This window comes from Pollicipes pollicipes, unplaced genomic scaffold, assembly GCF_011947565.3.
Source record: "Pollicipes pollicipes isolate AB1234 unplaced genomic scaffold, Ppol_2.1 Scaffold_6473;HRSCAF=7676_pilon_pilon_pilon, whole genome shotgun sequence".
NCBI lineage: Eukaryota > Metazoa > Arthropoda > Thecostraca > Pollicipedomorpha > Pollicipedidae > Pollicipes > Pollicipes pollicipes.
Window position 1 is genome coordinate 170,079 of NW_023596881.1, and position 11,811 is coordinate 181,889.

Sequence of the window (11,811 nt, forward strand, 5' to 3'; positions counted from 1 at the left end):
CTGATGCAGTCGGAGCAGGGTTATGTCCACCTGTCAATGGCGACAAACACTCATGCATAAATATCCAACAGATTACGAATGTCTTGTTTAACATCAAACCTGGAGCTGTGGGGACGGGACAACAAGCGTGATGATAGGGTTGATGACATGAACGATTATTGGTACCTTATATTTTCCAGTAAAAGTATTGCTAACGGCCAGAACAAAGGAGAATGCAAGCGATGAACATAGCAGCCACGGGCTTGCAGAATAATCACATTGTAATCAATGGCAATTACAAAATCTGACTTCCGAAGAAAATCGAACCCAACGACGAATCGAACCCAACGACGAATCGAGCCCAGTGACATCAACGGATGCAGTGAGATGAGTGGACGCAATGAAACAACTGCACGCAATCTCCATATTGCAAAAGAAACCCCCTAACTGCCGACGAGAAGGGCGCGATGGTGGGGGTGAGGCATGCATTCCATGTCCCAGTTTTCCAGTCTGGAGAGGCAAGAGACCTGATGAAGCGCGTCTTGTCACAGACAGTGACTGCCGGCAGCAGGAGGGAGGCGTTCCTGGTGGTCCTCGCCACCGATGTCACCGGATGCTCCCTGAACCGCTCCAAGCACAGCGAAACCTGCGTCCAGGAGATGGTGCTTCAGAGCTCCGCGCCGTCCAGCTCCGGACACGGCATGAATCCAGGCACACAGCCCCGGACACGGGATGAGTCCAGACACACAGCTCCAGACGCGGCATGAATCCAGGCACACAGCTCCGGACACGAGATGAGCACAGACACACAGCTCCAGACACGGCATGAATCCAGGCACACAGCTCCGGACACGAGATGAGCACAGACACACAGCTCCAGACACGGCATGAGTCCAGGCCCACAGCTCCGGACACGGGGCTCCGGACACGGCATGAGTCCAGACACACAGCTCTAGACGTTGTGGCGCCAGCGGCTACGTAGCGCCACGTCACGCATCGGCACACCCGGCCAGCTCCAGACATCGAGCTCCAGACAAAGCGATGCCTGCGTCCAGACACTGGCACGTCAGGCAGCCGCACGCTCGACCACCCAGATGGGCGCGGTGCCAACTGATTGGCCATGTCACCTGTCGCACTCTGGCGACATGCGGTAATCTGTTCGACTTCTCGAGTGGTCGCTCTCGCGCGGATGTTCAGAAATGCTTTCCGTGCCATTCGTTGTCATGAGAATGCAGCTTCCCCATCTGGGAGGTCATCAGGGCAGTGGCTTCCCCACCTGGTACGTCATCAGGGCAGTGGCTTCCCCACCTGGTACGTCATCAGGGCAGTGGCTTCCCCACCTGGTACGTCATCAGGGCAGTGGCTGACACGATGACGACGGCCCACGCCAGTCTGCGAGACCGCCGCTGCCCCCGATCCAGAATGTTCTCGACACCCGCGAGGCTGACCGTCATCTTGTTCTGCCGTACTGGCGCGCTGAAAGCGCTGGCAGCCTGGGAAATCACAGGCTCGGGTTAACTGCATCCGACGGCGGCGACGAAGCCGGCAGCGGCGAATCGCGTTCGCGCCGCTACATACGGATGTGCACAAGTTCTTCTATGAGGACTCGAGGAGGACTCGAGGAACACTGCGCGCAGTAATTTTTAAGGCAAGGTTTGACTTTGTAATACTGATGACGTAAGCGTCTGAAAGCCCTGCGCTTCTATATCAGAGCAGCTTTTTAATTTTGCGCAGCTTTTTAGCGCCTGTTTTATTTGGAAGCGACTTAGGCAAATTCACGTTCAGTCCCGTGCCCTAAGCTTTGAAAGTCCACTACAGCACAGTACTCTGCCTGCCGATTCACGTATTGCGTTCGGGAGTGTGTGGCCAGCTGCACACCAGGCCGGATGTGCGAGCCAAAACGACACGCCCTTATCTCAATCGGACTGCAGAGCACCGCGTCGCCACGGCCCCGGACTATCGAATGTCCCACGTCACACGTCCCACGTCCCACGTCCCACGGCCCACGGCCCACGGCCCACGGCCCACGTCCCACGTCCCACGGCCCACGGCCCACGTCCCACGTCCCACGTCCCACGTCCCACGTCCCACGTCCCACGTCCCACGTCCCACGTCCCACGTCCACGTCCACCACGAAACGTCAGCGTCAGCGTCTGGTCCCCGTCGGCATGCCTCCCGTGTGGGCCTATGCCATATACGCTATGTAAGTGGCTCGGCCAGTCCAGCGATCGCAGTCGACAGTCCGTGGCCAGATGCGCACGAGAACGGCTATGAGCCACATTGCGGTTGCACACTGCTGTCCCAGCTGGATCGTTTTCGCTCTGTGATTTGTCACGGTCGTGGCCGGGGGATGCGTGAACGCCAAAGCGCGATTGGTGGTGGGCCAGAGTGTGAGCGCGGTGTTTTTCTCAGATGAAATTTTTTGTTGGCGGACGTTTCGGCGATTACGCCCAAAATATTGCAAAATACGCCAAGATGTTGGATGCATGCTGGAAACCCTGAATTGGATTTTACGTTTGTGCCAATGTCGCGGTCTCGGTACGTTCGGCTTGGGCAGTAGCGTGCAGGAGTGTCAATTTTTGTAAATTATGGCGGGGGGCCAACCGAACGCCCGACAACTTACCCACCCCATTTTTGGCACCCGATTCAGCCCACTTTATTTTGATGAAACGCAATATGTGTTTTTAATCCTCGTTTAACTTATAAACGTCTAACTTAGGCAGCATAGAAGTCATGCAAGGTTGGATCCAGGGAGCAGGCACTGGACGCACACGTCTCTTCTGATCGGCACGTGAAAGCGCCCCATTAGAGGCCACCTTAGTGCGCCGATGGCGTTCTTCTATGGCGGTCATAGGAGGCGGCACGCATTTTGGTTGCTCGGCGTACGTGTCGCTTCTGCTGACGCCGAGCGTCTGCTTTTACAATGATAACCCTGCGATGAGGAAGCAGCCATAGGATGCGCTGTATTGCTCCTGTCAGCAATCCGAGAACCAACTGGTCCGATCGTCATTTTACAGCTCAACCCCCAGTGCAACTTCACCCGACCTTACAGATTCGTTGACATCATGTCACAAATGTGGCTTCCAGTGGTTTGTGTGTAGCGATAGAGGGGCATTTCACTGCCCTCAAAATATAACAGTACCGTTTTGAACCGCAGAAGCTTTCGTGTGTTGCGGGTGGAATAGCGAATGTTTCGTGCAACTAGGGCCGGTGCTGTCTGGGGTGCAGTGCATAGCGTTTTCGCTGTTTTTTTGGAAGGGGGCCGGGGGAGTGGGAAATGCAAGGACTACTTGGGCCACTAGCTTATTTGTTAGCTATTATACTGATTGAGACTGCCAGGTTGAAGACGACTGATAAATGATATTTTGCTAGTTGAATGGTCCAACAGACTTTGAAATGTGGGACCGTAGTAATGACTGGTAAATGGCATGCCCTGTTTACCCACAAAAATAAAGGTGATCATTGCAGTCTAAGATGGTCGTATTCAGATCACCTGATCAGGTCTTACGCTACTGATGTACGGCGCTGCTTTATCACGCGCCCGGATAGCCGGCTGAATGCCGTTCGCTCGGGTGAAGGGGAGGGTACTTTAACCTTTGAGATCTCAAAAATTACGAGAGCTAGAGACACCGAATTCCCAGGATAGGCTTCACTGGATGTGCACACACTTTTTTCGAGATTTGAGGTTCTAAGGTCATGGGCGTGGGTTAAATAAGGTCAAACGAGGATTAACTCCAGGTTAGTGTTTCAAATGCCCCAGAACCCTTCATGCAACCTCTGTGAAGCTAGGTACCTGTTCTAAGCAAAAGGTCGGTGAGGTCAGTGATCTTTTTTACCTTTATCAGGTCAAGGTGACCAAATGTCTACGAGATTGCTCCTATTTTGCCATTGGAATATGCGTCAGGGATTACGCTGGGTGGTATGTTCTTTAACACGCGGCCGGGTGGCCGGCTAGATACCCTTCGCTCGGGTGGGAGGTCAGCTCGACCCCCCTTAGATCTCGGAAGCTAGACACCAGATTTAGCTAAAAAGCTAGAAAGCTAGACACCAGATATACAGGGTGCCTTGACCTGTACTTGAACTCCTTTAGGTCAAAGTTGGTCCTAGGTCATGATCTTCAGGTCAAATAAGGTCAAAGAAGGTCAAGTTCCAGGTTGGTCTCACGAGTGCCCCAAGAACCTAGGCAACTGTTTCTAAGCAAAGGTCACAAGCCCATTTGAGGTCAGTGACTTTTTTACCTTTTGAAGATCATGGTAACCAAAATCATACAAGACTGCTCCAAGTTTTGCATCTGGATAAGCGACAAAGATTACGCTCGGCAGTATGTTCCTAAAACAAAATGTCGACCCTGGTCATTTTAGGTTAATGGCATGTTTTTACCTCTAATAAGTCAATGGGAGATGTGTAATGCGGTTACTGCTGTCAATAAATTGGAAATGAGCACCAGAAACTATCCCATGCAACAATCCCTAGAGTAATAAATCAGATTGATTTTGACCTTGGTCTGACCCTCATACCTGACCTTAGGTCAACGTTATTTGCTCATCCAATATTTGTGGTGCCTAAGAAGGCATCTCAGAGATGTATGGCTTCGTCAAACAATCCGCTGTTGCATCAGTTTGAACGATTTCATAGAAATTGTCTTCGCTAAAACTATGGCCTGTTTTGACCTGTCATACGTCAGTGACCTTACAAGGTACATCTAAATTGTTGATGTTAATTGCTGGTGTCGATTCACTATTTAATTGTCTACAGCCATGCAAAATGTGGCGCAGCTGCGCTGCACCGTTCGGAAACCATTCTGGAAAGGCCTTCGGGTGGTCAATTTGAGCCCCCCCCCCCCTCCCCACCCGAGCGCGTTTTCAAAACAAAATATTTACCTAGTTATTTGATCCTATTCCGCCTTTTCAAAAGTTCATGGAGCATTCTGTAGCGGCTCCCGAAATGAGCACCAGCAGCAACCCATGAAACCAGTTTTTTTTAGTAAAAAAAAAACAGGTTAGTTTTGGCCTCGTTCTGACCGGCATACCTAGCTTGTTATTCTTAGCATCCCTAGCTTGTTATTCTTAAGTTGATTGGTATGCTGCCCAGGAAACTATATCAGACATGTGTAACTTCATCTAACACCACGTTTTTGCTCCCCCACATTGAGCGATTCCAGAGAAATATCTCTCCCTGACAAAAGTCCAGTGATCTTACAAAATACATCTATGTTTTGCATCAAAAGATCTGCTATTCAGTTTTCTACAGCTGCGCACAGTTTTGTGCGGCTACGCCGCGCCGTTTGGAACTCATTCCTGAAAAGTCTTTGGGGTCAGTTTGACCCCCCACCCGAGCGCGTGTTAATTAAATCTGACCAGTTTCCCATTTTGGAAGCATTCCTTGTAATTCGCTCTTTTCCAAGCACTGGTCTGAATGTTTGTCTGCCTGCACGTCTTTAGTCAAACGCAAAGCACAAATCGCTGCATGGATTGCTGTGCGATTCGTACATTCACGGGTCGGACGGGTTCGCGCAATCGACCTTTGCGGGACCCACGACATAAAATCACTCCCTCTGACGCTGATGTCCGTCGCCGCGCACACAAGCGGGAGCATGTTTTGAAATTTATCAGAGAGACGACGCTTTTCGTATGCGCCGAGGAAGCGAGTATTGCAACAGCAGAGGCGTCGTAAACATGTCGAAAAGCTCGAGCAACGGCGAATACAACGTCGACCACGCAAGCGCACTGACCCAGTGCTGCCGCCAGGTCGGCAGAACCACGAGCTATGACGACCAATTTTGCACCAGTTGTTGCACTTAACATCGTCATTTCATGGAAACCAAATCACATTTCATACAACAATTCACCACTGAGAGTGCTTGGAAGAAGCACTGAATGGGAGACCTCAACACCAAAAACCAATTCTGATTAACTTTAACCACGTTGTATTCAAAGAAAGACCCAGACCAACCGTTTTAATCTTGTGTGTATGTCAAACGGAGAGGAAAATGGCATGCCACCTTGCGCTTCCAAAATGACAAGGATAGAAGGACGTAATGCGTGTAACCAAAATGCGCACATGAACACATGCGTGTGGGAAAGTTGAGCGCATGGGAACATCCGCGCGCGAAAAGTTGAGAACGTTGGCACACGTGCACGTAAATTGTCGGGACATGCGCGCAGGTTTGCACGAGAAATAAAAATGATCAAACGTGCACTCGGCACGTATACCTGAACCACTTTCTCCTGCACGGCCGGCATCGGTCTGAGTGTGCAGTCCGCCGCGGCAGGCTCCGCTGATCCGCCTTTGGCCCGCGAACAACCTGCCGTGACCCTCCTGACCTGGCGCAGCCCCCACACTGACCCTGTCCTGACCGGCTCCTCGCTGCTCGTTACCCAACTTTCTTTCGAGACAATAAGCCATTGTCGGGCTTTGCACCAAGTTTGCCTACAGGCGTGCCGAGGCGTAACAATCGACCTCCATGCGGGCGGTGCGCGCGGTCGACAGGCACATTCCCACACTGGCCAATTGTATCTCGTACGTCGATGCGTTGGGCAAGCCAGCGCCGCTTCATTGCTTTTAATGCGCGGTACGAATGCTCGCGTAGTTTTGTTTTGCTTTGCAATGCTGCATAGCGTAGTTCGTAACCCCTTTTGAACTTCGCTTCAATTGCTGACAGCTCGCCGCGCTAACTTCTCTTGCTTTCGGGCTCTGATAAATCGCTTTTATTTACGCCGATAGCAGTCGTCGTCATAGGCGGCTAGGGGACCTTTGTCAGTGGGACTGGTTGCTGCCGTTGCATAGCAGGAAGTCGGAGGAATGTCAACGGTGTTGTCATTGAATCCACCATGATCCCTTGCACGCGCCTTTTATCGGTGCGTTGCTATGTACAAGCAACTATTGTTACCGGTCAGACCTAAAACGCAAAAGAACACATCAAACGTGAGGGACCCCCAACCTGAAGACGGTAGGGCGAGAAAGTACTAATGGTATGATGTTGTTATAAATTAGCACAGCAAATGTTAATTATGCTTAAAGTGGTAGCTAATTTTCGGATGATGTCTATTCTTAGCCCGAGGGATAAGGGTGGGTAGGGTATGAGTCGTATGCTTGTGGCAGCAGGCGAACGGGCCTGATAGCAGCACTAACCTAACTGGGACTCCTCCAAGAAGAGGACTGCTGTAATTAAGCCCCATCAATGCTTCACTCCGTGCAGGATCTCATGCGTGAACTGATGGCCGCGTGTGGCAACGGGCCGGCACACCCCGGCCTGGAGCCGACCGTCGAGAAGCGGGATCTCAGAGGTTCTGTGCTCCTGAGAGCGCGGCCCTACAGCGCTCCGCCGTGCCCGGCAGAAATGTGCTGGAATGTTCCTCAGCGGAAATGAAGAACCGCCTACCCGTCATGACGCAAGTGGCATTTTTTCCTGGCATAAAAGTTTACGCGGGAGAGCCGCCTGTGCCGCCTGGAAGGCATAATTTACGCATCCGTACTTAAGACCGAGCTCATGGTGTGCACGCAGTTTTGTAACCACGCGTAAGAACACTTCGCCATGTGCCTCGCATTCAGGGATCCGACCATTAGTGGCCAACACCATCGCATTCAGGGGCTGTGCGCCGTCGCGCACGTGGCCGCCGCACCCACGTTCCCACGAGGTGCCAGCTCTCAGCCGTCCTGGGCGCCGTGACCGCCGCGGCGTCCGCCCTGACCCCTAGTGGCGACCTGGCACGACATGTTTATCACCGTTACGGGCGGGGGGGGGGGGGCTGAGGTGCTTTAAAAAGAAGGAATGTCGCTCGGTATTATTGACGTTTTTATACAGACGTTACAGACGCACATAGGCAGGTGGTATTTTTTACCGACGCTACAGATGTTTGTGAAGTATTAAGTGGCGTTGTTTCGGCGTAGTTCACTAATGAAGTCGGAACATCTTGCCGGCAAATAATGAATTCCTTTAAATAACAAAACTAGTTATAAGAACAAAACTATTTACAACACAATAATACTGGTGCAGTGGCAGACGCGTATGGAGCTCACATAATCACAGACCTTACGTATGGTGGTAAATACAATCCTTTGGAGTCCCCCATCCGTTCCCTATTTTTTACTGATGATCTAAACACGCACAATTCCATGCTATTTTGGTGTGTATCATTTCTTTTCGCCAATGTATGTTGCACCTGCTTGACAGCTGTGTAATTTAATACATTTGCTCTGAATTAGCCTGATAATGACTTGATATTGATTTGTTTTGAATTTGGTTTCAGTTATTTCAAGTTAGATCTAAGTTTTCTTAATCGGGGTTTTACTCATTCTGGTTTAATTTTGTTTATTGTGGTTTGAAATCTTTTTATTGTTACCTGAACTTAGCATAGCCTAAATTTACAATGAAGTGGTGTGGTCGAGTAAGTGCTGCTGTTGGGCTCGCTCGTCCGGTTCCACTCATTCTCCTTCTCCAACTTAACCCAACCCAGACCAACCCAACCCAACCCAACCAGACCCATGCCAACGTCGCCCGACCCAACTCAAGTTCAACCCGACCCAAACCAACCCAACTCAGCCCATCCCATCCCATCCCATCCCCTCCCCTCTCCTCCCCTCCCCTCCCCTCCCCTCCCCTCCCATTCCATTCCATCCCATCCCATCCCCTCCCATCCCACCCCATCCCAACCGAACTTTCCTCCTCGATTAAGGGCCGGTTGTGGTTTTTAGGAGCGCTGATAAAATCCGGTGGTGGCGCAACAACGAGCAAGAGTGGAAACGACAGTGTCCCATTGACTGACCGACAGCCGCAACAGGGACCGCCGGCAAGCCCTTCGGTTGACAAGGGACTTCAAGCAAAGCTCTTCGACTTTGCAATGAAGTGCTAGACGGCCATCAATTGTGAGTGCGCAATATCCGTCAGCAGTATTTCCGTCAGCAGCAGTTTCGGGAGCAGTAAACTCTCTTCTAAACTGCCCAAGAGTTTGTGAATATCTGACAGTTCCGGGAACAGCAAACTCTACTAAACTACCGAAGAGTTTGAAAATATCTGACAGTGTCGGGAACAGCAAACTCTCTACTAAACTCTCTCTACTAAACTCTTTCTACAAACTCTCTACTACATTATGCCGGATCATGCGGCCGCTTGATGGCTATTTGTCATGTCGTGATGGTGTTTAATATTGATGCTTCGTGCAGTTACGACATGATAACATCAGAAAACCACTTTGCGCCTGCGAGGCGGCCCCGCACATTACGTACGGCGGGCCGACCAGCGCCGGTCGGAAACGATGGGAATAATCATGCTGCAAGTTTCACCGCCCTCGTCGGTGGAACTTCACATTGCCTGTCATCTGAAGGAGGAGCTACACATTTCTGCTATCTGGCGCAGACGCCAGCGGTATTCTTGATGAGCATGGCTGCCGATGTACAGTGAACGGTGAGCCAATAGCTTTCAGTGCCATCGCCCAATAATTTTGGAGGATTGTTTGCGCTGTCACCCAGGCAGAGTGAGCATTTGTATTGTCAGCTTATTGCTTCCCCACCACTTACTGAAGTTTGAGTTCCTGTGCTGGCATTAGTCGGATACCAATACAACGGGAAATGCTCTTTATGCGACGTTGTCAAGCGAACATTAGTTACATTGTTAGAACTCTTTAAGTTTATTCAGGAGTCTTTTCAGCTAGTGGCGGGCATTTTGACAACTCGAAACCGCTCTTACCAGTGGAGAGTCATTCTGGTCTCTCAAAGAGCCCTCGGGGTGTTGAGATGCCCCACTCAGAGGCCTCTCAGAGGCCCCATGGACCACTCAGGAGCCTCTTGAGGTGCATAGATTCTTGTATGTCCCCACGACACCCTGGATTCTTATGTTCCTGCTTGCTGCATATTTGCTTGCCACTCATAGGTACACTAGTCACGACTGGGCACCTCAATTGCTTACAAAGGTGAATACTGCACATGTATCTCCCGACATATAAAGAAGTTTCCACAGTCATTCCCTGGTGGAATAAAACTTTTCCAGTTCCCAGTTCTAAACAAAAACGGTGCTCAAGTGCGGCAGTGTTGTATTGAGAACAGCGCAATAACACCAGTTGCAGCTTGGGCGGCACTCGGCCTCAGATCGCTCGTTCCGGTCGGAGGCTTGGGCTTACCTAATGTATTGGCCGCACAGGGGCTTTTTATAAGTGAACCCTGACCTCGGTATGACGTGTTGCCATCCTGGCGCACATGGAGCCAAAATGGCGCCCTGTGTGATTGGCGCGTGATCGGCGCTCTGTGAGGCGCATGATGCATATGACGTACTCAAAAACTGCACTTAGAGTTTGCGAATATCTGACAGTTTCTGGAACAGCAAACTCTCTACTAAACTGCCCAAGAGCATGAAAATGTGCAGGGATCGACAATAGACCCCCACTCTGCTGCATATTCGCGAACGACTTTATTCCCTTCGCAGAGGGTGCATTCGTTGCGCAGTATGCGGACGACAGCCAAATCCTAGTGAGCGCCAAAAAACGTCATTTTCAAACTGTTGTCAGGGAGATGAAACATGTCCTGGCCTCTTCCGATGTTTGGTTTCACGCAAGCGGTCTGAAGTAAGTACTGAGAAGACCCAGTTAATGTTGTTTGGAAATCCCAAGATCCGTGCAGGCCCCGATCTTTTTTGTAAACTTTCGTGAGCATGAATTATCCCCCTATTCGAAGGTGAAAAATTGAGGACTAGTATTTGATCCGTCTTTCAGCCGGAATTCCCACGTCTTTTTCGTCATTCGTCGCTGCTTTGGTCCTATCTCTGGTCTACCAGATCTGAGGAACTACCTGCCTCTTATCGTCGTATCCACACTGTTGAGCACAGTGGTCCTCTCGCAGATCCAAAGCTCCGGTTCGGCTTATGGGAATGACACTTAAACGACACCTAGCATCCAAAAAGCCATGAACCTTACAGCAAAAGTAATCTTGGGGTGTAAAACTCGATCGCGTTTCTGATCTGCTGGAGAAACTCGCCTGACCTTCTACGGACGGCCTCGTCAAATATCGTACGTTAACGCTTTTACACAGGGTGCTACGCTCTAGTAAGCCAGAAGCGCTGACCCGTGAGTTATGGGAGGTTTCTCAAACAGGGCAGACGATGGACATTTTTTGTCCTTACGTCACGCACTGAGACTTGTCCGTCCCGGTGGCTCAGTTGGTTAGAGTGCCTGCATTCCGACCACCCATCCGTGGCGGGGTGGGCTCGAGTCGCTTTAGGGCGCTCGCTATTTGCCCTTGGCAGGTGCGGCCGGTGGCAGCGGTCGCGCTAAAGGTCAGTTGACGTCAGAGGGCAGGGCGGGCCGTGCCGAGCATTGCGGCACGTCAAGCTTTCGCCACTAAATTCTGCCGTTGCCTGGAACTGCGCGATCGGATGGTGGGGGTCAGGGCTCATACAACAAGCACTGCTTAGCGTGAGTGCTGATCACAGAAATCCATCCATTCAAAGGATTCGGACCAAATTTATAAAAAGGCGGGAGGGAGACGCTTGTGTTGCCGAGCTGTCATCCAGTATAACTCCCTTCCCCGTCACCTGGCAGGACTCCCTGGTGCAAGGTTTGGCCGTGCACTGAAGCACCACTTACCACTTTGACATCCACCCTGACCACGGAATGGTCCGAGCCGTGTTTGCATGCGCAATCGTTTGTATTTGTGTGCATGTTTGTGAGTTGCGTGTTTGCGTGCGTTTGTGTTTCTTGATGTGCATGTTTGTGAGTTGTGTGTGTGTGTGGGGGGGGGGGGGGGGGGTGCGTGTGTGTGTGTGTTTGCTCGTGCAGCAAGTGACACCATGTTTTAATGCTGTGACGACGTACTTGAATAGCCACGAACCCATCGTGAATAGTC